Source organism: Varanus komodoensis, unplaced genomic scaffold, assembly GCF_004798865.1.
Source record: "Varanus komodoensis strain SLA01 unplaced genomic scaffold, ASM479886v1 scaffold28, whole genome shotgun sequence".
Taxonomy (NCBI): Eukaryota; Metazoa; Chordata; class Lepidosauria; order Squamata; family Varanidae; genus Varanus; species Varanus komodoensis.
This window is the reverse complement of record NW_025335727.1, coordinates 4,912,981-4,940,879: the sequence shown is the minus strand read 5'-3', so window position 1 is coordinate 4,940,879 and position 27,899 is coordinate 4,912,981. Positions and strand designations below refer to the sequence as shown.

Here is a 27,899-nt window from a genome sequence, read left to right as displayed (position 1 = left end):
AGTAACAGCAAAAAGGGCTGTTTAAAAGCCAGCCCCTTGTGCCTGGCCTGCAGGGTCATACCCTCTACACTCGTGGGCATATGCACACACTACTCAGAGAGAGAGTAATACAAGGGCTTCATTTTCCTTTCATGATGCAGTCACATAACCAGATGTAATTGGCCACATGTTCTTGTTCACTGCACTTATCCTTGAATGACTGGGACCTAGGCTATAAAGCAGAAGCACAGAAGCAGCAGCATATCACAGCTGAGAACATTTTGAGAGGTAAGAAAATATTTGGGAAGGAATCTGTCCATAGCAGGAAAGCACCACTGATCACCACCTAGAAGGGTTTTTATGGGGACTTTTCACAACCCTTACAACCCCACTCTCTACCTTGAAATTGCTAGCATGCAAGAATTGGCACAGTTCTAAGACATGTGCCAAAATATGCAAAACCTTTCATATCAAAGCAGGGATGATCATTTAGTAGTTTTATGAATGTGCATCACAGCTGTAAAGAGTCAGCCCCTCTTTTTTCCTGCCATTTAATGTTGAATATAACCAAGAGCAGGTATAAATCATTGTACATTATAGCCTTCCATTCATACTGAACCTGAACCCCTGCCTATTCAAAAGGCTCCTTCTTGGCCACAAATGCATGCTTCTGAGCAACCTTCAAGGACAGCGAGCACAAGACATCTTTTCCTGTATTCCCATCTAGGGGGGGGGAAGGGACTGCAGTTCATGTCAAGAGAAAGGAAAGTAGGTAGACAGAGCCGGGAAAAGGTAAAAAAGCTGGAAAAGCGGCAACAAATTGTTACGTAGGTTTTTCAAAAGCAGCACGAGAAATCACTGTCTGACAATACTGATTTGCATGGCAGAACACAGAGGAAAGTAGTATCCTAACAAGTGAGACCCACAACAAAAGGTTGCAGTAATTTTTTTCTCCTAGCAGGCACATTCCTGTTCAGGGTTCCAACCAGCCATTCACCTATACTCAACTTTCTATGGCAACTGAGCCATTTTTACTCAATTAGTCTGTTGGAATTTGTGGGAAGGGCTGCACTTGTGTGAAATATGGAATTGGTCTGGAGCATGCCAATCCTTCTCCCTCGTTTCACAGTGGACCTCTTCTGGCTCAGTCTCATTCTGTGCTCTTAACCCAAGTTTGCAACTAGAGGCTCCAATACTTCAGCTTAGTCAGAAGGGAACACCAGAATTGCTACCAGATGCATTTTCAAGTTGTCAGGTTTGACTGTCAAATGAACGGAGACACCGTCTGACAGCAAACCAGAGTGCTACAGAGGCCAACATAAATCAAGGTTCATTTTCGAAATTCCTTTGTGAAGCAGGATGGGTGTTTCTCCTTTCCATGCTGTGGACAATTTTATTTGAGGCCACTTTGAACAAAAAACAATGCTAAGGGCATTTAATTGTACATACCATTGGCAGTGCATTGATGGGTGGAAGATTTCCTGTAAGAGGCCTCCAGTCACAGGAAGATGGTACTGGAATAGAAAAAGACAAAACAGTAAAGAAAAAGGGTCTAACCATTCTACAATAGCTTTTAACACACTGCATCATGACAGAGGTTAAACCAGATTGCCCAAAAGATTTGTGAAAGGACATACAAAAGCTTTACCTCCACATCTTTGAGAAAGGGAAATGTTGAAATTTTTACTTTTCCAAGGATGGGAACAAAGGGAACCATTAAATTCCACCTATTGATATGTGATGATTTAGAAGAGATTCTGTTTAAGATTAACACAAGCTAAAGGGAAGTTTGGTAGCAACTCTGGCTCCAATCCACGATATGAAGCACTGGGCAGGCTGTGAAAGGGAAGGTTCTCATAATGCAGCACTCACCTAATCCCAGGAAATCCTGATTTAGGAAACTACATGACACCACTGATTTGCAACACGTAAACTCAAATACTTGAAAAGCCTACATCACCCCATTCCCTAGCAAGGACTGGTTGCTCCAATTAATACCAAGAACACTGCTAGTGGAAGCTGTAATGTCTCCCTAGGTATGCATACACCTAGACTTTAACTCTCTTATTTCAAGATGCAGTAACTGATACGTGGGGGAAAATTGTTAGAGGGGGGAGGTATTTTCAATCATAAGCAGATCTGAGTCTGGATTGGAAATAATCTGGGATTCCCATGCTACCTTCAGTTTCATGACAGGAAAAAAAATAGGACAAAGAGGCATCATAGCAATTTTCTTGAACAACTGCAGTTCTAGAAGAACTTGTCTAGGACCTCTCTCTTACATAGTAATCACCATTAAAATGAGACAATCTAAGTGGATATAGGCTATCTAAACTGACCTCCCATGACCAATGCCAAACATGTATTTCTCTGAGATATCTACCAAAAGCCTTTTCACTAACAGTCTCCAAGGTACACAATTAACATACAAAATTAATGCATAGCAGTAAGAAAAAAAATAAAACTTTTTCATTAAAAAACCCTACTGTAACAGAAACAGTATCACTATTACTAATAAGGGAAAGCTGCAGACAGTTGCATTATTACATGCCTCCAGAACCCTGAGAAAATGGACCAACTTTCACTTAGCACTTGAAGGGTAATGGGTTGTGTGTCCAAAGCTCACGTGCCCGATGGGACCCACCTAACGTACAAAAGAACAGAACAGGCCTTCGGCTGAGGAATTTAGTGACAGACAGATTCATATATGACTTGAAAGCAGTAACCACTGAATAGGGATTTTCTTCTGAGAAACTTTCATTTGAGATAGAGGACTACAGAGATGCCTTAATTTCCTAAAGTACTGACTCTCTTTTTTCTTCACCTGTAACCTCCTGTTCGAGGGGGGGGGGAGGGGGGAGGGGAGGAGATCTAAAGGAATACTCCTCCAAATTTTTCCTTCTGGTATCAGTAAGAGAGAAAGAGAGAGAAATGTATAGAGCACAAGATAGCTAAATATTAATACAATAGTAGCATTTCCCATGCTATTCACTTCAGCAGTCATGCATAATTTCTTGATATAAAATACCATGATCCTTTGCACTAGTGGTGTGGTAATTCGATTGGGGCTTGAACTCTGGTTAGAGAATCCAGGAGGCTCAGCATTTTTCATTAAGAGGGTTTGGTACTACTTCACAGAAGCAATTCTGATCAGCAGATGTCACAAAAGCCCCAGGATAGAAGTGGGTGGAGCATCAACCAAGCAAAGATGGGACTTGGGAAAAACCATACATATTTTGCATGACATCCAAAGGATTAAAAAAGGTTTTTAAGGAGCAAGCTACACAATGATACAACTGTTGAAAGCCAGTATGAACACAGAATATCATCACAGGTTTGCAAATTATGACAGGCAATGGCAGCTTACAAAAGCTAGTAGCTATGTTAACTTCCATCATTCTCTGCATCTTTATATAAATGGGTATAATGTGACACTTCACTATGGCCAGTTTTCAGTGCTGGTAATCCAACTGCTAGTGCAAATGACCACTCGTAGAATAGGAAAGTAGTGCTTACTGGCACAACCCAAGAACTTAAGGCTTTTGGAATGGGACATGTCAGTGGAGGCCCTTTCCTTGATCTTTGGTGGCTTTTTGTTGGGGCAGTTTCCAGCTGTCCTAGCAAGCACTCCATTATGCTATCAGTCAGACCCATTAGCACAACAGCAATACCTGTGTATGATAAAGATGCATTAAAGCACAATCTGAAAGAATGACATGTGCATACAACCCTCCCCCCCTCCCCGCAACGATCATTGTGCCAGTTCCAGGTCTGAAAGAATCCCTGGCAAAGAGTGCTTTAGAAGACCATATCCTCCACTGGTCAACCCGGCAGCACCACCAACACCACTACCAGCTGCCCCTCTCTGATTCAGAACCAGTCAGCTGGGAACTCCATGTTTTACTTTCCACAGATCACTGGAGGGCATACCATCAATGACATGTAGAGATACTTGGATTTCAGCAGTTGCCATGGGGTGTGATGAACAGGTGCCAGGCCTATATAATGCGCAGATATAATCCTCAAGATGCAATTGTACCTGTATATCTGTATGCTCAGTGGAAAGCTGGGGTTTTCACCTTTGCAGTATGTGAAATGGCCCTAGGATCATACTGTGCAGTAGGGTCTTTAGATGGCAATTTACTGATGGATGGATACATGTGTGCATAAACACATATGGATATATATATTTAGAGGATATTAAAGGGTTATGTCTGCTTTAGGATGTAATGTGAGGAAACTTAATAAAATTTAAATGACCATAAAAAGAAAAAAATATCAAGGAAAAGGCATGTGCATAATTGTGGGAATGCATAAGATTCAACACTGGTTTTATGAGCATCATCACTCAGCTAGTGAAGCCCACGCATTGCTCGGAGCAGCTGCCTCTGAAAGAGTAATTTATAAGGAAAAATGAAATGCTCTGAGAACATTCTGCTAGGTTTCTGGAAACCACCACGACATTCAGAAGTACTTCTGCCATGGAATAATAAGGAGAGGCTGCATGAGAACAGTAAGTTTGCAAGTAAAAGATCTCCGTAAGGCTGGGATGCAGCAGAGCAATGGTCCATTTGCTAAATGGCATAATTCCTTCCACCAAAACACTAAATACACTATCAGTACAAAAGAAAATACATTGGATTATCCAGCATTTCCCACCCTCACCAGCAGGAACACTACCTGAGTGGAGTTCCATGGAGATCAGTTCAGATAACGAAAGAAATGTACCTGTACGTTCTCTCTTTTTCAAATCCCAGTAATAACCTCATGCTGTTCTGGAGGACCCCTGCAAGCTTCCATAGGAAATGTTCAAGCCCACAGTGTGCTCCAGGACAATGGGGGAACTGGCAAAGTTGTCCTGCACCTTCTTCTACCAGCAGAAACACTCCAGGAGATCAGAAACCTTCTGAAGGCAGAAGGACCCCCCTGTCTGCAGGTGAAGATTCTAAATACAAGCTGACAATTTCATTCCCAGGAAGAGGGATGGGAAGGAAAAAGAGAAAAGCACATCAGTTCATTATCAGTTCAAAGATTTCTTCTAACTGGAATATGCTGCAGCAAGAACACATGATTCTAGAGCAAACCAAACAGCAGGAAAGAACGTGAAAGATAATGATGCAGTCTCTATGATGGGCTTAAATACAAAAGGCTGGTTTAGTTGCTCTTATGAGGGAGACTGAGAATGGGATCCAAATAGGTACACCCTGATGCTCACGCATGCCCCCCCCCCCAATTGGACTGATGCCTTTGTGCAGCCCAACAGGGGAAAATGCCCGGGGGCTGGGAGCTTGCATGAGTAATGCTTACACAAACTGAAGGCACCCTTTGGATCTGGGCAAAAATGAATGAATTTGTTCCACTGAAGCTTTTTTTTGAACTGGGGTGCAGAAGTGAGGAAAGGGGACCAACTCTTTTCACCGTTACCAACCACTGCACTGCAGCAATCCTGAGACTAGGAAATGTACAAAGTGGCACTGCCGCTCTCTGATCCCATGTGAAAACATGAGGAAAAGACAAGATGCACATTGTGCAGTAAAGGCTTCATGTCACACTGAAGTTGGCATTTACAGATCCAATAATTGCACAGATGTAACTGAGGTGAGGGATGACAAGTGACCACACACATAGTAACTGTCCGTCCTACAACAACATGAGGGACTGGAGTGGGAATGAATACATAGTCATTGAATCAAAAAGCATCCGCAAGGAGTATGAAGCTTCCAAGTTCCACAAGCTCTAAGTTGGCTTCCTTGCAGATATGCCTCAGGATCACAAGCCTTGCATCAAACAGAATGCTCAGACTTCTGCAAATGGGGTGCATGCCCTGTGGGTGAGCTCTACCCACCTAACACAGGGGGTAGAGTACTTTTCTGTGAGCTTACAGATCTTTCTATCACCTGCAGGAAATGTACCCTGCCCTTTCAGCCTGCGAACAAAGCAGCAACACAGTCATGGTATCAGTACATCTACCTATGAAAGAGGATCCGCACTTCTGCCTACACGGTAGCACCAAGACCACCCGGCTAAAGTTGGGTTCTGCACTCCAGCATCAAGAACCAATCTTGGATGAAGGGCCCCCAGTGGTGTGCACCTCAAGCTTGTTTTGTTTTTAAAACACACTGATTAATTTGAATGCATGTAAATATATCTGATTAAATTGAAAGTGAAATATGCATAGCTTTGCCAGTGATATGGTTTGATGCCTAGGGGTACTGGTACTGGTTATTAGCTTGAGAGACAGTTAAGAACCTGTCCCCCCCCCTCAGGGGGCTATAGAAGTACACCATGGCCGAGTGCCTAGAAATGCCAGCAGGCATGGTGCTGCTCTAGGTATCATGTGTCTAGCTCGTACAGGCATGTAAGTTTGCTCTTAGTTTGAGTTATTCCAAGCCATGCGAGGTTGGAGGAGACACAACAAAAAGACCTACCCTTCAGCTACACCTTTTTTGCACCTGAAACTGGGTGATTTTTAACCAAGATCAATACTTCATGATCCGTGTGAAAAATTCCCTGTGCCATTATGAGGGTGGGGGGAAACTGCCACTGTTCATTTAGTACATTCAGTTCCCATCATCCCCAGACAGCATGACCAATGGTGCAACTGGGGAGTGCAGAATGTATGACAGACCAGGTCAAAAGGGCCTACCTAGAAGTTCTTTTACGCTGACAGCTGCTTTTTGTTGTTTTTTCTCTTCCATCTAATCTCATGTTTAATACCAGCTGATGAAATGCAACAAAACTGAAATGCATTTTACGATGCTGTTACATTTTCCTCAAGAAACAAGTCACACACAAAAGTCAAAACGTATGCAAGCAATAAGAAATTATATGCGTATTAGCATTACTCACTGACTTTACCTGTTTAATCTGTACAGCTGTAAATTAATACCAAAGATCCCCTAAGGCAATGGAGTCAGTGTGAACTTGCAATGAAAAATGTAACTATTTGTAATCTGCTGTATATTAATGAAACATACTTTTTTACCTCATAAAAAAGCCAGTGTACTGGAAAGAAATATTACTGTCCTAGCTATACGAGATACTAGGGATTATGTCCTGAACCTTACAACAAAATTCTCCTTAGAGTTTATCATTCCTGGACAAATGTCTACTGTGTCCAATAGCAAGACTGCATGTACAACTCTTCTGCCAATAATTATGTATACTGCATTCATATTCCTAACTCACAAGGTTTTTACCTGCAACTTCTCAGGACCAAGACGGTGCACTCAGGCAGCCACAGATCTGAAGAAACGGGGAGCTGGTATGTGTAGGAAGCAGCAAAAGCAACAGAAAGTCAAACCTTGGAATTCTGGTGGCCAACTAAAGACAGCCTCCTAGTATGCATCAATCCTAGCGTGTTGGCCAGTCTAAAGGCTTCATTCAGCCTTCCAGTCAACAGAATCTGTTTTGTACACCTTTAAGGGTGTAAACCTCTGCTGGAGCAGAATGCAGCCACCAGGATATCACTGGGAGGTGGGCAGCCTGCTTTTCTGATAGCACTACTGCTTTCCTGCTAATATGTTTTCTGAGCCCAACTTTAAAGCCTTACACATGTTGGGCTCCAGATACTTGAAGGACCGTCTTCTTGCTAGCCAGCCAGCCTGCACTTTGAGGTCATCAGAAAATACCCTTCCTACCTGCCCACAGTCAAGCACAGTTGAGCTGGAAAGTACAACAGAAGGGACATTCTCCATGGTGGCCCCACACCAGGCCCCTTCTTTACAAGTTTTCAGGAGGTTCTGAGGCAGCACTTATTTTACTGGCCATTCCATAGTCAGTGGGTTGCAAGTTTAATTTGTGTTATCTCTTTTTCTTTTAGAAGGTTATCGAACACTTTTTAGCAGGTTAAAGATTTTATATTATTTTATAATTTTATATTATTTTTATACTCTATACTGCCTTGAGAGGGTTCTACTCTTAGCAGCAGCCTAAACTTTATCTGAAATAAACAAACAAACCTTCTCTTCTAAGCCTATAGAACTTTAGTGGTTAGAACCAGGAACCCACATTCTCATCCACAACTACCTTTGGTCCCAAGCCATCAGCCCCATGGAGGTTTATGTTTTGCAGGTTTTGGACTAGCTCTGCACACCCAAGCTGGCTTCCTAACCAGGATAAATTACTTCTTGTTTAGGATTAGACTTTGGGTTAAAACTGTCTTCCTAAAAAGGTACCACATGTATACACTACCCCATATTAAACATTTTTTAATGGCAGCCTAGTAAGCAATGCCTCTCAAGCAAAAAGGAAACTGACAAAAATTGTTAAGTTATACCCAATGAACCATATCCAATATTGGTTAAGCCCCACACATTTCCATGGATCCACCCTACCCAATGTCTTTTAGACTATGAGAGCCAGGACAAAACTGCTAACTATGCGAGAAAAAAATATTTTTAGCAAGTGCTACATCCCCAAAACATGGAAAATAGGAGTCAGGCCCACAGCAGCCATTGCATTTTGCACAGAATCACAACCTGTATAAATCCTTTAGCACATTCACACAGGAGCATTGACCGCAGGTGACAGGTAAACTGTATTTGACAGCTCTGTAATCTTGCATCTCCTCTGCCTCTTTCCCATTTACAAGAATGAGTTCACAACAAGTCTTAAAATTTGCAAACTTGCAATGAGAAAAACACAGACTAGCATTATTTACACTTAACCTTCTCAGCCTGTCATATGCAAGCCAATTAGTCCACCCAGTACTAACAGTGATCAGTTGGAACCAAACATTTCCGGCATTCTAGCCATTTCTCCAAAGGTTGATTGAGCCAGCCAGGTCCTCGCGGTGGCTGACCATCCTGCTAGGGCATCTACAATGTCAAAATGCAGAGCTCACCAACAACTAAGGAGGAGACAAATTCCTGGACTGACAGACAAAACACACTCCATAACAGTTTTATAGTATGTTTTTATTTAAATAAAAAAATTCAACCTAAATTAGTTACAAGATTTCTAAATCAAGCAAAGTAACCATCGTTGCTATCCCATATATATGAGGGGTCTTCAGAAAGTTTTACATCACTTTTCTACATAATCACCTTCCCTTGCAATGCATTTTTCCCAGAGTCATACCAACTTTTTATGCCATCAGCAAAAAATATATGAAATATATTTATAAAATATAAAAGTGTGGAAACTTTTTGAAAACCCCTCATATGGGCAGACAAACAAATTCATCGAAACACTGCAGATACAAGTGGCACTGGAACTTAAGACTAGTGACTCTTTCACCCACCTTGACTGCCATGAGTAGAAAGGCAGCATATAACCTGGAATAAATAATGCAAATAGAAAGTACAAATAAAAAGAGAGCAAAACTGGGGAACAAATTAAAAAAGTCAGGAAACATGCCTTTCCAGGGTTTACAGAAGTACAATTATCATCATCGAGCACACACACTCCAAACTGTCCACTCTGAAATATAAGTGGCATGTGTACTTGGGAAGGGACACAAGGACTAGGGATGGCAAAGGTGTGTGAACCATCCAGGTACAGGCTGAATGCAAGTGAAGGCACTGCAGGATGAGAGACATGCACAGAGTCAGAAATATTCAAAGGTCAAACTCAGGCGTAAGTGAATATTGAAGCAGGCCAGCAGCAAGACACTACAAAGACAGATTTGTAAAAGGAAGCCATTTAAAGAGCTTCCTGAGGTTCACAGACTGACAGTCATCCTTCACTGCCTTCCTCCCCTGGCCCTTCATCATGCAAATATCTGCAGGTGAGATCAGGTGGCCTTCTCTTCCATGTCACCTGGGGGAGCTGCTCATGCACAACAGCCATGGAGGGCTGAATGTCAGTAGGGGAGAAACACGGGAAAGAGGACATATAGATGGGAGGATGGCATGGGTAAGACTGACCAGGAGCCCTTGTATGAGGGAAGTGAGGACGTAATGCAACTTTTCATAGCTGGTCTCACTTACAATAATTACTATTTTGGTCTCTGTCAGCAGCAAGATCCAGAAGCTGCCACATCAACAATCTGAGAAGCTGTGTGTGTGCGGGGGGTGGGGTGGGGGTCAAGAGCAGAGAGAAATTTTCTTATGTGACCCACTGTTGCATGTGTCGGCAAACACAGGCCTAGAATGCGAGGCCCATGAAAGGAAAGCGTCAAAGGAAATTACAATTCGTTGGCAATGTCCCACAGCTTACCATCGCCACCACCCTGGATGGTGAGGCCATTTCAAACACTGTCTCACACAAAGAGGGACAAACCATCAGGAATATAATTCCAAATGGGGCTATGGTACATCTAGCCATCAAACCCTTGCCACTATATATTTATCCACAATGACTTTCAATTTGCCAATATATGTATCTTCAGAGCAATGTCATTCCCACGGTTGTTTCCATAGTTCTGCAATAAGCCAACGTCTTCGTGGCAGACTTAAAACAATGCTTTCTCAGTTCCTGTCCTCAACAGTTGCTCCTGTACCAACTGCACTAGGTCCTTGTTTAAGTATTCACCCCCCACACCCAGAATCAATACTGAAAAACTTTCACAGCAAGTACAGCTGCAAGCCTCCTTGGATACGTCTTCATCAGTTTTGCACACCTGGATCCTGCAGGGTCTGCCCACTGTTTCTGGCAAAACTGCTCCACCTGTTCAGTTGGATGGGAACCATTGGTGAACCCTTGCTTTCAAGTCTTGCCAGGGATTCCCAATAAAACTAAGGTCTGGGCTTTGACTGGACCATTCTAAGACATTCAGATTCTTACTTTTAAACCACTTCAATCATACTGTAGCTGTGTGTTTAGGGTCATCATCCTGCTGGAAAGTGAAGCTGTACCCCAATACCAGGCTCCCTGCAGAATGAAACAGGTTTTCCTATAGAATTGTCCTGTATTCCCCAGAGAGGTTTGCCTGGTGCCGATGCTATATTCTTTTTGGCATCGGGTGAAAACCCTTTTATTTCCCCATCATTTTAATGTTTAGATGATTTTAACTGGGGTTTTATTATCTTGGTATAATAAAAGATAAAGACAGATAAAGGCTCGAGGCACAGCGAATGGCAGTCGCAAAAGACTGAGAAAATGGCGGACACTCTGCTCCATTTACATTGTTGAGGGGGAGGGGAGCGGCGTTTTCCCGCCAAAAACCGTTAGTTTTGTAATCTTTCCAGCCTTAGGCACTGCGCAAGCGCAGCACCCATATGTGTGATGCACAGAGGCCACGACGAAGAAAAGCTTTTAATGAATGAATGAATGAATGTTTGCCATCATCCATCTTGCCCTTAGTCCTGACCAAGAAAAAGCATCCCCACAACATGATGATATTACCATGGTTCACTGTGGGGATGAGTGTTCTCAGGTCAATGAACACTGTTCAATTTCCACCAACCACAGCATTTTCAAGAAAGACCAAGAAATTGAATTTTGGTTGTACTAGATGAAATAACCCTTTCCCACATGTTTTTCCCCAAACTCTAAATTGTTTTGCATATGTATGTTTGTTTCAGCACTGACTTTTGTAAATCCACCTTTATGGAGCGTCTGAGTGGTAATTAACCTGCAGATGGTATCTTTCATCTCAGCTGTGGGTCTTTCCAGCTCCCTCAGAGCCACCACTTAACTCCTGGTGGGTTCTCCAACGAACCTCCTCCTTCCCTGGTCAATGAATTTTGGTAGATGGCTTTGTCTAGGAAGAGTCATGGTTAAGTCATATTCTTTCCATTCTGTTTTAAGAGTAAATTTAATGTACTCCAGATGAAATTCATAGTTTGGATTATTTCTTTTTAATCACACAACTCTGATTGGTGTTGCTGCACAACTTTATCCTAGAGTTGTTTTGATGGTTGCTTGGTCTTCATGCTGCTGTTTGTTTAGATATGCTCTCCGATAGTGATGGGGCCTTCCAAAAAGAGGTGCATTTAATCTGAGATCACAGCACTGAATTGCACAGGTGGAATCTAGTTAACTACCTCCAGTACTCCAGAGGCAGTGGGTTACACCAGAGCTCATTTAGACATTCAGCAAGAGGGTGAATACTTATGCAACCAACAAATGCAGTTGGTTGCGTTTACTCAGCTTTCCTGCCATCATAAAAATAGTTTGCATCTTCACAGTGTTAAGTATTTGTGCTCATCAAGCAGTAACTATAACAATTAACTCCATTTCAGTTCCAGGTTGCACCACAACACAATGTGGAAATGTCAAAGATAGGGAGTCAATACTTCTGCAAGGCACTCCCTATAAGCATATACTGAGCCAATCCTTCTGCCCCTCTATATACAATTATGTGCTGATTTAGAAGCATTTTGTTTCTGTTCAGTGCTCAAGGAGTAGATCCACTGTAGCCAAACAAAATTGTCAGGGTAAGTTGAAAGAGTTCCTGCTGTGGTCAACTGGAGAGACGCAGTTGGTTAGATACCTTCAGTTCTCCCTTTTTTCTCAGAAAGTAAATTGTTTATCATACAAAATTTGCCTTCTTTCAACAGTGCCTGCCAAAAGCATGGTTGTGTGGAATATTGGGTTTTTATGTGCGGTTCCAGATCTGAGATTTCATACTTGCTCTTTTACTGTCTGCTATAGATGATGCTGCTCAGATTGGTCGGTGCTTCCTTTTGCTGATTTCGGTAGTATCTCAGAATAATCCATGCAGTGGTACAGTGGCTCTTTCAACTTTTGCTCCTAAGTAGACTTGTATCACTTTTCCATAGAAATTCAAGTTATGCTATTGAAAAAAGTGTCCTATTGCATGCCAGGGTATCTTAAAGTGTGTGTGTTTGTGTGTGCATGCGCACGTACATGAACACACACATTTTGTACACATACCCCAAAATTGCAGACATTCTAGCTAACGTTTTTTGGACATAGCTATTAAAAACCTATAGTTAGGGGTTGACCAATGCTAACTGTTCCCAGCTATTGCAGTAAGAGCCACAGACTGGGAATTTTCACAGGAATGGTTCATATAATCTCCCCACTTTCAGTTTTCTTTCTGGCTGGAGGAGGGGAGGCTGGAGAGAAGATGTGGATCAGCAGCCTGTAAAGCAGGGGTCTCAAACTCAACTTACCTGGGGGCCGCTGGAATTAGAGTCTGGGTGAGGCTGGGCCGCATCAAGTATTCCACCACCGCGGTGGTGGTGGGCCGCTCATCCCGCGGCCGGCCTGGGTGCTGCCGGCGCTTTGAAGGCCGCAGGGCCCCTCCCCCGTGCCCCGCCCATCCCGGCATTGGCCTGTGGGCCACGAGTTTGAGACCCCTGCTGTAAAGACATCTGAGGCTCTCAAGGAGAAGGATTTCAGCTTCCCAAGCTAAGCTATGGTGTCCGCCAAATCTAAGCACAAAGATCTCCTTTGCCTGAATTCACATTGCCAGCTAAGGAGAAGTCAAAGTTCCATTTCCCATTTACAAGAAGTGAAATGGGAGAGGGGGCTGATCTGGTGACTTCAGCATGAAGTGTGGCAAAAGGGAGGCTACAAACTCCTTTCAGCCCTCTCCAAGAATGTCCCTGTGAGTAATGCTACACCATTGCACAGCACTGTTCAATGGAGAATTATTCTACTCCCCCGCACCAAAAAAAAATTCTCCTCCATGTTTCCACAATTCTATTCTGGATCAGTCTTCCTTCAGTATTCATAAAAGCACTACATATATCACAGCATTACATTAATATTATTTTATAAGCCTAATCTATCATACAGGCTCCAAAATTCTGCCATACTCTATCTACCATGACCCATGTACAGAACCCATGATGAGGATATGTAAAGACCTTGGTTTTAACTGAGTTATGTTACTGGGAGTACCTCATGTTAGGTTACACTTTGTCTGAATATACTTTCTTTTATACTGAGGACAGCAAATGCTAAGCACCTGAGACACTGTTCAGTCTTTCTGTAACACTGGCTTGATGACTCAGGGCAGTTACAGCCAAAGATCCAGTGGAGGAAAAAAGTAGGGATAGAAATGTAATAACAAATAAAGCCTACATCACAAGCCTATAGTCACAAAAAGCAGTTCCTAATATTCCAGAACTTATATGTGGAGCCCTATTACTTCGGCAGACACCCAATGCAGCCCTCAAACACTGTGCATCCCCTTTTTATGAAAGCTGATCTAAAAATATGACATATTTTATATTTTCTTGCTCAATTAGGATTCTTTCAGATGTCATTCGTCCCACTTCTTTAGCAGTGTGATGACATCTGTATTATGTCAATCTCATTCCACTGCTCTTTTATACTACAGTCCATGGAAGACATCCTTGAATATTGCCAAGTTTCATTCTCCCTCACAGCTAACTGCAGGAAGCACTGAAGATGATTATTTTCTAAACATATTTTTAAAATACATCCAAATGAGCTGGAAAACTCCCAAGCCTCTGATCAACTGCATCCTTAAAAATCATGTGCTGGGACCTGAGAGCTGCTGCACCACTGCGCAGAGCTATTTCCCAAAAACGTAATATTGGACTCTCCCTTATTCTGCTTTCAGTTCTGCTACCAAATTCCACATTTCCTGCCCACAGCCCCCTTATGCATCTTACTACTTTGCGTGCACAGAAAGAAACAAAATGTTCAGCTGTAGAGAGACAAACCAATGCCGCAGGCAGGCTAGAAAGGCAGTGCTCAAACCAAGCACAACTCACACATCACTTCAGCAGAAATTTCTCGTCCTGGGCCTATGGAAATGTTCCTATGGCCCCGATGTACACCTCTAGCATCCAATCAATGTTGCCCAACATTTGACAAGAGGAATAAAGTAGGCATGCACAGACAAGTGGACCGAAGTGATCAAAGCAAGTGCCACTTCTTTGAAGTTTTTGGCTTTGAAATTCACTTCAAAATATGCTCTCCCTACCCTGCTACACACAGAAGTTCAGTGGGTACATTTTGAATTCATCTGGCATTGGTTAGCACATTTATTTATTTAGTAAACTTCTATGCCACCCCATTCGCCAAAGCCTGTCAAAGATAGCATTTCTAAAATATGGTCCAGTACAAGCAATGCCCTTACATCATAAAAAGGAGAGTTTAGTGCAGTATCTCATATTTGCTTCCTTAAACCAAGCAAAACAAAAAAAAACTTCAGTTGTGAGCTGCCCTGCAGTGCTCCACTTGGGCCACAAAGAAAGACTATCCATATTTCAAATATGTGAAATAAATATTTGGAACACACTGAAATGCATAAGAAAATTATGAACATACATGAAGCTGCCTTCAAATCCATCTAGTCCAAACTTCTCCAACCTGGTTCTCTCCTGATATATCAGACTACAGTTTGCATCAGCCCCTTCCAACATGGCTAATGGACAAGAATAATGTAAGCGATGATTTGATAAAGCCCTGTCCAACCTCATGCCCTGTAAATGTTTTGCTCTACAGCTTCTGGCATTCATGGACCATGATGGCTCAGGCTAATATGAGCTGAATTTTAAAACTTCTGCAGGGTAACAGATCAGGGAAGATCAATTTAGCAGTTACACTGCTCACTCTGAAAGACGGCATCTCTCTGAGGTCTGCGATATATCTGATCCAGTACTGAACTGGCCATGCATGCAATTCAAACTGAATCTCCTGAAACTATGGCCCCTATGTGAGGTACCATAAAGTTCCACCACCTTTTGTAAAATGGGGGGAGGGGTGAGAACATAGAGTATTACAAAGGAAACTTGGCAACTGGGTTCACAATAAAGCACAAAAATGTAGTGTGAAAGAGAATGGTACCATTTCTGTTACATATTACATTTGTTTTTTGACCTCTACAAATAGGCAGGTTTCACTCCACCAGCACATTTATTATGTTGCTGCTTTAAGAGATGATTATTATTTCTAGAGGGAAAATTCCCCACTTCCTATGAGCGTGCCAACTTATATATTATATATTCCTTTCTTCCACAGATTGAGCAAAGCTAATATTTAAGCTGCGTGAGAAAGGAGGATGTGCTTGGGTCTGCTAATTATGTAGGAAATCTGACAAAAGCACTGAAACCATAACAGAATAAATCCGGTGTGTGCTTAAATAAGTTTTCTCTGAAATGTGTACTTGAAACGGGTGGGTGGGGTGGGGGTAACCTATCAGATGCCTGTGTCTGCATGTGTGTTCGATAGTATAACATAATTACAAAGCTGCCACTCAAATTCTACAGGATGTTTCTAGCAAATATTGGCCCACACAGGGTAAATATTCATCACCAAAGCTCACACCTATGAAAAGAATTGGCAGTTCAGCATTCGGGTGATGGGTGTTCCATCCTGTATGTTGTCACCATGGTAACCTGACAGCCTGATCCCCCTCACATTCTCACCTTGCCTGTGTTCTGCGCTGGTTTCCATAGTGTAGTTCATGGAAAACAGGATTACTCAAGCTTATTTTTTGCTGTGATGGATATTCTTGCTGCTAATTGGTAGAAGGTGTACACTGCACCAGATGCTACCAAGAGGGACATTCTATTTTTCTAAACTCATTTAACCTGCAATTAATATAGCAGCTAACCTTAGATTTCTCACATTCCAAAGTATCCTAGAAAAGCCACAATAAAAAATACCCAGCCTGGAGTGGGACAGAGGCGGTATGCGAGTGTGCATGTGTGCACACGCACACAGGCCACATGAAGGAAAAAAGGTGAAGTATCTGGTACAGTATATTTTGAAAGGATGTGGGCTGCTTAACACATAGATTTTGTTCATACACTTAGAAGCACTTCAGCAGAAAAAGAAAAGTATGACTCATTATAGCATATAACATTGTTCTCCATGCAGACAACAAAAATTATGCCAATTAGAAATATTCAAAGGACACCAAGCAGGGAGGAAAGAGGGAAACTTTCAGGATCAAAGGGAAAAATGCATTTCCTACAACATCTGGGTCCAGGGCCAAAGAGAGTCTTGTGCAACGCAATGCATACATGCATTGCAACAGAAGTTAAAATGAGGGTGAGTATTCCTCACCCTGGGGAAGCTGTTCTCGGGCACACCCATGATACGGAATAGATGTACTACCGCTCTAAGTCTCTGTCAAGCTGCAGCCTAAGCAAGCAAGGCAAGAAGATATCAACCACAGAGGCAGAAAAATGGGACCCTGAAGAAAATTCTACCACAGGCCCAAGCAGTTCTTGTAACCTTCCCCAACAACCACGCACATGCCTCAACACACATGTTCACACGATCCAGATTTTAAGGCTGGTGCAGAACCAGTGGGAAATCTACAAAAGGCATTGCTGAATATAACAGAAAAGAATTAACTACACCAGCTCCAGCCAGCGGGTAACAGACAGGATTAGTTTAGGATCCAGCACAGCTTTCTATCAGCATTCTGGGGCCTATGCAGCATACCCCTTTCAGTCAGCAGACCCACAAGTTAGTATTTTATGGGTAATGTCACAATTGTCATCCTTTTCTGTTTTGAGTACATGCAGTCACTTCTTGTAATTCAAATGAGGCACATATAAATCTGGAGGAACTGCAAATTTCTAACATTAGTAATCTGGAACCCCCAAATCTAGAAAGAAATTTGGCAGTGTGGCATTTCTGGAGTAGCCCTTAAAATGAATATAAATACCTCCAGTGTACTATGTTACTAGGCTCTTCAGCCAAGAAAATGGTTGTTTCAGTTAACATGTAACATCTAAGAACACCACAATAAGTATTTAAGATTGTGCCCTTGATTGATTTTACTAATTATGTCCTAGAAATTTATTTAGGGGAATGGCAATTTATCCACAGTCCAATGTGCCCCCCTCACCCTGAGAAAAGCACAGTGCTGGCAATCTCCACTGCCACCGTGCCTCATGCCCTACGCTTCATCTTGACAGCTATTTTTAGCAGTCTAGATGGGGGGGGAGGGGGAGCAGGGGGCTGCCCGGATATAGTTTATCCATCTATTAAACCCAGCAGTCCCAGCCTTCGTCCCTGCCTGTCTCCCAAGCACACCCCTTTCTCTCCATTCTGAGGCCCACATGCAACCTCGGAGAGGTAACTGGCATGCTTCTTTCCATGGGGGACACGGAGGCCCAGGCTTCAGAGACCACCACAAAGGTCACAGGACCTTGGAGCCGTATCTCTGAATATTCCTTTGCTCCCACCTCCAGGTGACGACCGTTCGTTTTGCTTCTCCATTCCACACAGTGGCTACTCCACAGAATAAACTCAGAGAGACCACCTTATGGTCCTGTCCTACTTTTAACTGCAATTCCTTCTGTACAGACTTACATCTACAAAGAAAGCTTAATGACTGGCTATGTTGCATCTTGCTATTTTCTGTCACGATGAAATTAAAATATGGTACATATCCAAGCACAGATGTCTAGTGCTATGTGAAGATGGTTTTTTTTTTTTTTAAGTTGTCAAGAATATCTCTCTCATTCATACACACACACACACACAAGACACAGTGGTACCTCGGCTCACGAACTTAATCTGCTCCAGGACTCTGGTCGCAACCTGAACTGGTTGTGAGCCAAGTCAAATTTTCCCATAAGGTTCAATGTAAATAAGGTTAATCCATTCTGAAAATATTTTTTAATCACAAAAAATTGAAACAAAGTAACAAAGAACAACAAATAACAAAGCACAGTACAGTAGATAACACTAACATAGGTGGGGGGGAAGGTTATTGTTTGGAGGGAGAGTCCAAATGATAATTGTGCAATCGCGATTGTGCTCGGGAGGGCGGGGGAACGGGCGCGATGGCGATTGTTCTCGTGCAGGGAAGACGGGCGCAATGGCGCTCACGCTTGTGCAAGGAAGATGGCAGCAATCGCGATCATGTTCGTGTGGTCATCACTCAATGTGGAGTTTGTGAAATGAGGCAAAATTTTTCTGAAATTTCTGTTCACGACCCGATTTGGTTGTGAACTGAGGCGTTTGCGAGCCGAGGTACCACTCTGTGTGTGTGTGCGTGCATGCATGCATGCACATATCTCAACAGTGCTTTGGTAAATTTATCACAGTCACCAACCAGCACTGCAGGACTTTAATCACAAGAGCTGCCTAAAAGGCTACACACTGGAGCTATCTTGTTAATTTCATTTAATAATAGTGGACTTTAAGGTTCATTTACATATTTGCTTTGCATTACTTTCTTTGGGGCTTAATATTTTTAAAGCCTTGAGCCCAAGCCACTTTTTATCTGCTAAATGAGAGTTACAGGCATTTAATGTTCGTAATTAAGGTTATAATCCTAGACCTACCAGCTCCACAGAGTTCAGTGATACATAGAAACATAGAAACAGAGCGAGTCAGAAGGGGCTCCCTGGGCCATCTAGTCTGATCCCTGGCTCCAGCCAGCTCTGCTCATTGCACGCCTACCAAGTGGATGTCCATACTTGCTTCTGAATGAACATGCACAGGACTGGACTAAAAGACACACTTCCTGTTTTAACAATTCTTCATTTTCCTTCTTCTTACTATGTTCTGTTGTATTTTGACTATTAACTTCTTCATAATTTATCAAAAGTTACTAAAATGTAAGGTTTGGGTGGTTTGTTCATTTGTTTTGCTTTATTTACAATCAGGGTAGGAAGAGATGACAAAAACCAAGAATGTATCTTCAAATATTCCTTTCTAGTATAGCTGTTATACTAGAGAGCCAGCATGGCACAGTGATTCAAATACTGGTATGAAACCTGGGAGATCTGGGTTCTAGTCCCCACTCACCATGACTCTCACAGACTCTCGGTCTAACCTATCTCACAGAGCTGTTATAAGGATAAAATGAATGGAAGGAATATCATGAAAGCTGCCTTGGTTCCTTGTGAGAAGGAGGGAAAGGTGAGATATAAATGCAACACAGCAACAGAAATAAATAACAGGTTTACATAGTATCTACCAAAACATGTATCTTTGTCATAAAGAGCCTATGAGCCTCTGCAACCTTTTACAGAGTATTCTAGACATTCCTATGGCACAAGAATGCCACTGATACTGGCTGAGGAGGTGAGAAAGAGAGATAAATTCTAGAAACCAGGTTTTCATAGATCATGCCAAGGCAAGTATTATCTGCACAGTGGCAAAGTGGAGAAACCGCTTGGCAGTATTCACTGGAGTTCAAAATTCACCACTGTGAAAAAGTAATGTGTGACCAAGGTAGCTTGTCTTTCATTGAAAAGTATTTTTCTAAAATTAGGAACTCAGCCCCAGCATGATGAAATGGTATACAAACATATATAGCCCTAGCTGGAGAACCTGCTGATTTTTTTCAGATTCAAAAAGGCTTGAGGATTCATGGTGCACTTCTAGAATCAAGGCTTTGTCCATTCTTGGGGGAGGGGGTGATTTCTGTCTTCTAGTGGAAGGTCTAAAGCACTCACCCCTTCCATTCCCAGCATATCAAAACTTCAGAAAAGCATAGAACTAGAAATACAGCATTATATAGATGCAAGAAGATTGCAAGAAACTTTGCTTTGGTCCCATTTCAACAGTCCCCAAATCCACCAGCCCCTCAAAAAGATACTTGGGAGCCAAACATACACTTAGATTAAGCAACATGCGGACTCTAAGCAAATGCCCAGCCCACCATTCTTCCAAATCAGAAATCAACTATCCAACATTCTCCATTCAGCAGCTTAATTTGGAGTAAAGCTTCCTCCCTCCCCTCCATTTGTTACCGTTAAAACAACCAGGAATCAGGAAACCATTCCTATTTTTTGCAATCACCCAGAGATCTACCAATAGATTCTAAACCACTTTCTGCCATCTGCTCCTCACCTGACAAGGAAATCACTTCCCAGTGTGTGGTCCTGTCCCACTGCAGCATGTGTGTGCGTGTGGGGGGCAGGGAGGAGTCCAGTGAGAATGTCTGAACAAGAGGGCTGCTCAGGCAAGACACCAGAAAATTAACAGATCGTCCCACACAAGTCCATTATTCATACACAAAAACTGCACTTTTAATGAATAAAAATGAATCAATGCTTGTAAGAGTAAAATTTGGATGACCTCTCCCTGTTGCATAATCTATGCTTCGTGACAGGAGTGGGGAACCTCTTTCAGCTTGAGGTCTCAATCCAGGTGCAGCTAAAATACCAAAACTACCTGCATCCTGGGCCCTAAACCTCTTCTTGCCTGTACTGTTTTTGATATGTGTCATCAAATCATCTCTGACTTATGGCAACCCTATAAATGAAAGCCTTCCAAAATGTCCTTATCCCTGACACCCCTGCTTAGCTGTCCTCAATTCAGGACTGTTGCTTCCTTTATCAATCAATAAAGGAAGGCAACTCAGCTGCTATTTGGCCCTTCTTTTCTTCTTCTGCCTTTGACTTTTCCGACCAAATCAAGCCTTAGGAGAAGCATCTCAACCTTTCAGGATGGGGAGAAAACTACAGAAAAATCATGAATCCACAAAACAGTTGCTAGTTGGAAGACAGGCAACAGGGCCAAGGAAAGAGTCAGGGTCACCCTGAAAACAGTGAAAGGGTAGATTTGCTCCCACCCCTCAATCCTGAGGCACACCACCCCAACTGATGAAGTTGGCAAGGCACACTGGAAGCTGCCCACTCTTTTTTGTGCTGGCTTTGGCACTTAATCCCATATAGTACTTCTGAGTTCCCTGGTTTGGCCAAAACAAGAAACTCTTGCCCTCCATTGTCCTTCACCCGTACCAAATCTGCCCATGAAAGCCCTGCTTACCTGTCCAACGACTGAAGCAATCAGACAGACAGGTATGAGAAAAACAGCCTCTTCAGCTACTCTTGCCACTTGCATACTTCTGCCCCAATTCATGGCTGCCAGCCCCCCATCATTACAGATCTGAGTATTTCCTTGCTATCTTGGCCTAGGACTGAATCAGAACTTGACTGGCCACCATTCTGTATATGGTGCTACCTGGTTTTAATGTCAGATTCTACATTATTATTATGCTTTTATTGTGCTTTGTGGTTTTAAGTTTTCTATACTGCCTTGGGAGTGTTTTCCTAAAAAGGCAACTTATAAATGTTTAAAACTAATACACATAAATAATAAAGAGATGGCTCAGCTGTGATGCTCATTCCTGGAAATATAAACTGTCATTTATGAAAGATCATCCTAATCAGGAAAAACTGTAGGAGTGTTAACAGCATGTCCCATCTGTCAGATAGCAGGACCACAGGACAGTCCAGGAGGCAAGAATTGAGGGCTGCTCTTAACTCTTAGGAGATTCCTCTTCCCAAATGTGCAACTCTATCCAAAGTTACTGCCACAAGGACCAATCTGCTGAAACTGCATTTTTCCCATCAGGCAGTTTCTTTCCACAACATTTCAGAAATAAGAAGATGCACACTTGGCATTGCTGCAACAGAAGCAGCAAAAACGCTGCATGGAAGGTTGAGACTTTTTCCTCCCAACCCTCTGCTGACCTAAATAAATAACAACTTCTCATTTTTTTCTCACCATAGGAAGGAGCTGTAGCTCAGCAGCAGAGCACATGCTTTGCATGCAGAAGGTCAAGAGTTCCATCACCCATTTAGGGAAAGACCCCTGTAGGTAAACCATAGAGCATCTACGAGTCATTGCATCTAATACTGAGCTAAATGGACCAAAGGACAGATTCAGTATCCAGCCCCTTCCTTTGACCTCTCCAAACCTTTCAGAACAAGCAGCAGTATCAGCAAAGCCAGCCTTGAATTGTCATCTCTTTAAGTCCCTGCCCATGCCAATAAATGAACACAGCAAAACTCTTTTGGTGGTGAATTCAAGAGGAAATCCATAGTTGGCATGTTTCTGACTGCTGCCCCTGAGTCCCTTGCTCAGAATGCCCTATATATTATTTATATACTGAAATTTTCAAAAGACCAATTTATCATATTCTAAGAGAGTTATGGCACAATATGTCATATATACTAGCTAGAGCATTGGACTTGCAAAAGAAAAATCAAGACTTGAGAGTCACTCAGATGAAAGCTTCTGCACAAAAGAATATGTGAATGTGTCATCTCATCAACAGTCATCTATAGGGAGGAACTATAGCAGCAGCAGAGCACATTCTTTGTCCGCAGAAAGCTAGAGAGACCGATGATCTAGCTAGGTATGAGGCAGCTTCCTTTATGCCTACTCCCACAATGTTTTTGGCATTTGCTACCTGTAGATACTCTGAACTGACATTTGAATTCTGGTAGGTTTGTGGCTTGTTGGATAAAGGATGCAGAAAGCAGGACTGGTTAAAAAGTGAATCTTAATGATTGGAAATCCAAGGTTGTTCACCATGGCGAGAAGGCTGTGGTGAAGCTTCAGAACTGAACACTTTCAAAACAAGAAATTTCAGCAAATATTCTCTGAAACACCCAAATCCTTCTGAAAGCCAGAAGCAGCAGAAAGAACTGGAAGTAGAGGAAGACATGCTGTATGGGGTCTGTTCATGGTTGTGAGAGATTGGCTGGGATAGAGTTTTAGGGAAAGGCTGTTTAGAAGAAGACTCACACATATTAGTGACAGTGACCAAGCATGTTTAATCAATTAACTTCAAGCAATATTGACCTATTATTTGAACTGTGATACTTTACAGGCAGTCTACAAGTTACACACAATTTCCATTTCTGAGAAAACAAAATGTGTCTACATTTTAAGTTGGATCACATATAGTCACCCCTCTACATTTGCAGGTTTTGGGGACACAAGACCCCCATGAAAGTGGAAAAGCCATGAATTTTCCCAGCCCTTTCCCCTGCCCAAACTCATCAGTGCCTCTTCTTTGTGGCAAGAAAATGCCAGAGAGATTGCAGTCTCTGGATGGGCAGGACGGGAAGGTATGCTTTGGAGGTCTCCCTTTCCATTCTTGTCCCCTCTTCCCCCCCCCCCCAACTTGGTGATACTTTGGAGGCCTTCCTTCTCTCCCCTTCCACTTCCTCTCTCTGTTGTGATGACGATTTCCTGCAGTAGGTCTTTAACTCAGTTTTTTAAATTAATAGGCTTTACAGCAGTTCGTCCGTTAAATATGGGTTGTTCATAACTCGATTCATAGCCCAAGGACTGCCTGTATTTCCTAACCCTTAATAGACACCTATACTTTTAAGCATCTTCAAAAGCTTCTTTCTTAGAAACTCTGGTTTCAATGAAGTTGTAATTATATCTTATATGCATAAATACAAAACTGAATGTGAAGTGCGGAACACATAAGGCTCCACCAGGATGGGGTACAGTCAGTGACAACAAGACTGTACAAGTGACATTTCTGGGGCTCTCAGATGTTGGAAGGGCCCAAGAGATGAGGCTGAACTCAGCCATGTACAGAACATGGATTTTATTTGTGTGGCAATTACAGAACACAATGATCCCTATGCACCACCATGTTAAGTCCCTGTGCATGGACTTGAGCAGCTGAAGAAAAAACAGCGACAGCAAAAGAAATCAACAGAGCTCAGCAGGGGTGTTTGACCTGTAGACAACCATCTGCACACACGCACACAATGCGCTCAGAGTTGGATATGAATGGAAGCAATGGCTACATATAAAATGCAACACTGAGAATTCACTGCAAGAGGCATAGGAAATGGATTCACAGCTGGAAGAGTTTTCAAAAATGGATCTACCAGGAAAATGGACAAAATACCTAAACTCATGTATTTTAAGTGCCTAGATTAGGTATGTTAGAGCTACTACTTTCAAGGGATGTGCAAGTAATCTGTTTGGGGGTGGAAATTCATCAGATTCCCTGGACCTGCCCCCGCAGACTCTGGTCTGCTTTGCAGTGGCCCAGAGTGAGTTCCTGGTGATATGCCCAGCATTCATGAGGTGCTTGCAGGAATCAAACCCTGCATGCTGCACCCTTTTCACACAGGGTGGGAGGGAGCCATGACTTTTACTGCACACATCCAGCTTGGATTGCTGCAAAGATCTCTATTCTACATAGAAGTGTTTGGAAAATGCAGCAGGCGCAAAATGACTGGCTGGCTAAATTTCCAAAGCCCACTTTTTGGGGCAAATTACTCTATCACCACTTCACCTGCATTAGCCCCTATTTCATCTCTGTACACAACCTAAAGGGCTAGATGTTATTGAAACTCTATGCGGTGAGGCTATTTGAAGGACTATCTCCCCTAATACTTGCTTCAAGTACCTTAGTCTCTGGTGAGGTTCCACTGGTTCTCCTTTGGTTAGGAGGGAGGACTTTTGCCCTGCTTTTAGCTTGCAAACAATGTCTTGCCTGTAAACAATGTTTCCACTATCTCACCCAGTCTGGACTTTTCTACATGGTAATTAAAGTTGTTGCAGGCTGCTTCTGGGGCCTGTTTAGGAAGGGAAAAAGTATCTTTATAAACAGAATAAAATATATTAACTTGTCTTGGAGATCTGACTTCTGCTGCCTCACCTTTATCTCTAGCATGTAAAGCTCTGCAGAAGGAGGGCACAGATCTGTGGAACAGGGTTCACGGAAGCAAATATGCATCCCGGAGCATGACATGACATTACTACCCATGTGAAAGAAGTAAATGGGACTGCACCCTGCTGGGATCACAAGCCCCGGCCGGTCTTGCCCATGCATGGTCCACATGATGGGTCATGACTTCTGATCTAGGTATTTTCTCTTTATTCTTTTCATAAACAATTCCTTGGTGCTTAAGAACTTAACATTATCTCACGCTTGTTTCAAGGGACGTGTTTCCAACTTAGAGAGGGGTCTTCATAGGTGTGTGTGTGTGTGTGTACTTCATCCACACATCAAGTCTGTGGTAGGTTATGTGGATATACCAAGTGGGTGCACAGAAGACAATAAACCAAGGTGGCTTAGAGACAAGGGCTAGCTTGTCATGTTGTCTGAACCCAGCAACATGGTTTTTTAACCACTCTGGCTGTATAGCAAACTATCTCTGGCATATAAAACACAATGGCTTAGCGTGTAGTGTGAACCCAAACCCCGCACTAAGTGTAAGAAAGCCTGGCTTAGAAAATCCTGTCAGTGAGCTCAGTTGCAATGTACATGGATACACTTCCCCACATCTTATTCTCAAAAGGTTTCTGTGTAATAGCAATAAGCCAAGAATCCTGGCTTACTAAACCAGAATGTGAATGAGCAGCATGACTATTCACAAGTCTGTATGCTCGTGCTTTCCTTCCCCCCCCCCACCCGCCTTTGCACAAGCAATTAAACAGCTCAGGCAGGACAGCTTAGCATGATATCTCGACTCAGAATTATTATTTCTTCCCAATCTGTCAGGATCATAAGCCAGCTTTAAAAACCAGGATTTGTTGTTGACTAACAAACCCTAGCTTCTTTTAACATCCTGAGTGATAACTCTAGCTCCAGATATCATACCAAACCATCAGGGCTTGGATATTAAGCCATTCCTGCCTGGTTTCTTTATCCCTTAATGTGGAACCCACATTTCAACAGTAGTCTACAGTTCAACAACAATCCACACTCAGCCCTTGAGCATAGGTTATTATGTTGTCTAAACCAGTCATTGGCTTCACAAAAGACTGCTCTGAATGGAGATGAAAATTCCAAGAACTTGTTTGTTGAGATGAATCAACACAACTGCCTGCACAGTTGAACTCCCCAAGTAAATGTGGTACCTGTCCTTCAAAACCTACAAACCTGTAAATTTGCATCCAAGAAGCAACAGAAAGGAGAGTAAGTAGTTGCCATTTATTTATTTATTTTATTCATAAGCTGCCAAATAGTTCAAAAGACTCTGCAGGCAATGTACAACAGGAAAAAATTAGAAGTATACTGCAAAACACTAAAAACAATATTAAAATATAAATTATTATTAATAATTTGTTACTTAACAAGGTAATTCTAAAACATGACAATGTGTGCCTCACAACCATAAAATTACTAAATCTTCAATAAAATGTAAAACATCTAAAATCAATTATTAAGATCAATTATTAAGACTATTAAAATTGGTAGAGAAATGTTTTCGCCTGGCACCAAAATGAAAACAGAGTTGGCGCCAGACAAACTCTGGGAGCCCCATTCCACAGGTGGGGGCACCAATGAAAAGGCCCTTCTCTGTTTACTATTCCTCTCACCTCCTTGAGGGATGGCTCTTTCAGAGGACCTCTTGCTCAGATTTTAATGGCAGGCATGTATGGGAGAGGGTGGGTCCTTCAGATAGCCAGGTCCTAAGACATTAAGGGCTTTATATGTTAGAACAAGCACTTTAAATTGGGTCTGGGCTTCAACTGGTAACCAATGCAGTTCACATAAAATTGGAGTTATATGGGCCCATGAGCCAGCACCAAATACTAATCTTGCAGCCCTTTCCTCAACCAGCTGAAGTCTTCAGAGTGTCTTCAAAGGCAGCCCCATGTAGCGTGTGTTACAGTAAGCTGACCTGGATGTTAGCAGTGCATGAGTGACTGTGGCCAGGTTCTGTCTGTCCAGGTAAGGGCATAGTTGGTATGTACACCACAGTTGAAAGAAGGCACTCTTGGGCACTGAGTCCACTTGGGCCTCTAATGATAGTACTGGGTCCAGGAGTACCCAGAAGCTGCAGTCCCTGTCCTTCAGGGAGAGTATGACCCCATCCAGGACAGGGAAATGGGCACCCAACTCAGTAGGTAAGCCATCCACCAACAGCACTTTCTTCTTGTCTGGACTGAGTTTCAGTTTATTAACCCTCATCCAGTCCATTATCAAGCCCAGGCATTGACTCAGGACAGAACTGCTTCACCTGCATCAGATGTAAAGGAAAGGTAGAGCTGAGTATTGTCAGCATATTGCTGACACCTCAGCCCAACCCTCCAAATGACCTCTCCCGTCAGTTTCCTGCTGCTTCTCTTTTCTTAGTCATACTACTCTAGCAAGCAACTTTTTCTTTTCAAAAACCATCATCAAGGGTCACTTAGAAGAACTGACATGCAACTTTTAGACAGGCTTTTGCTCAAAAGTCCCCTAAATATTCTGGGGACTTTTAGTTCAAATCTAAAAGACAATCTCTTTGTCTTGAGTCTGGATAAATAGACTAAGCAATTTCCACTATTCTTTTTACACATATTAAAGATTATATTCCAGCTATAGATGGGCTTACAAGATTGACTGATCCACT

The 27,899-nt window shown here is 42.5% G+C and overlaps 1 protein-coding gene across 14 annotated transcripts in view; it reads right to left on the bottom strand.

Annotated features, from left to right (window-relative positions):
- TBL1XR1 (TBL1X receptor 1) overlaps positions 1–27,899 on the bottom strand; it is a 190,512-nt gene that overhangs the window by 109,579 nt on the left and 53,034 nt on the right. For all 14 annotated transcript variants that reach the window (XM_044434537.1, XM_044434533.1, XM_044434539.1 and 11 more), the window contains one exon: positions 1,429–1,493. The gene's annotated coding sequence lies outside the window, so the exon portion shown is untranslated. The remainder of the gene's footprint in view (positions 1–1,428; positions 1,494–27,899) is intronic.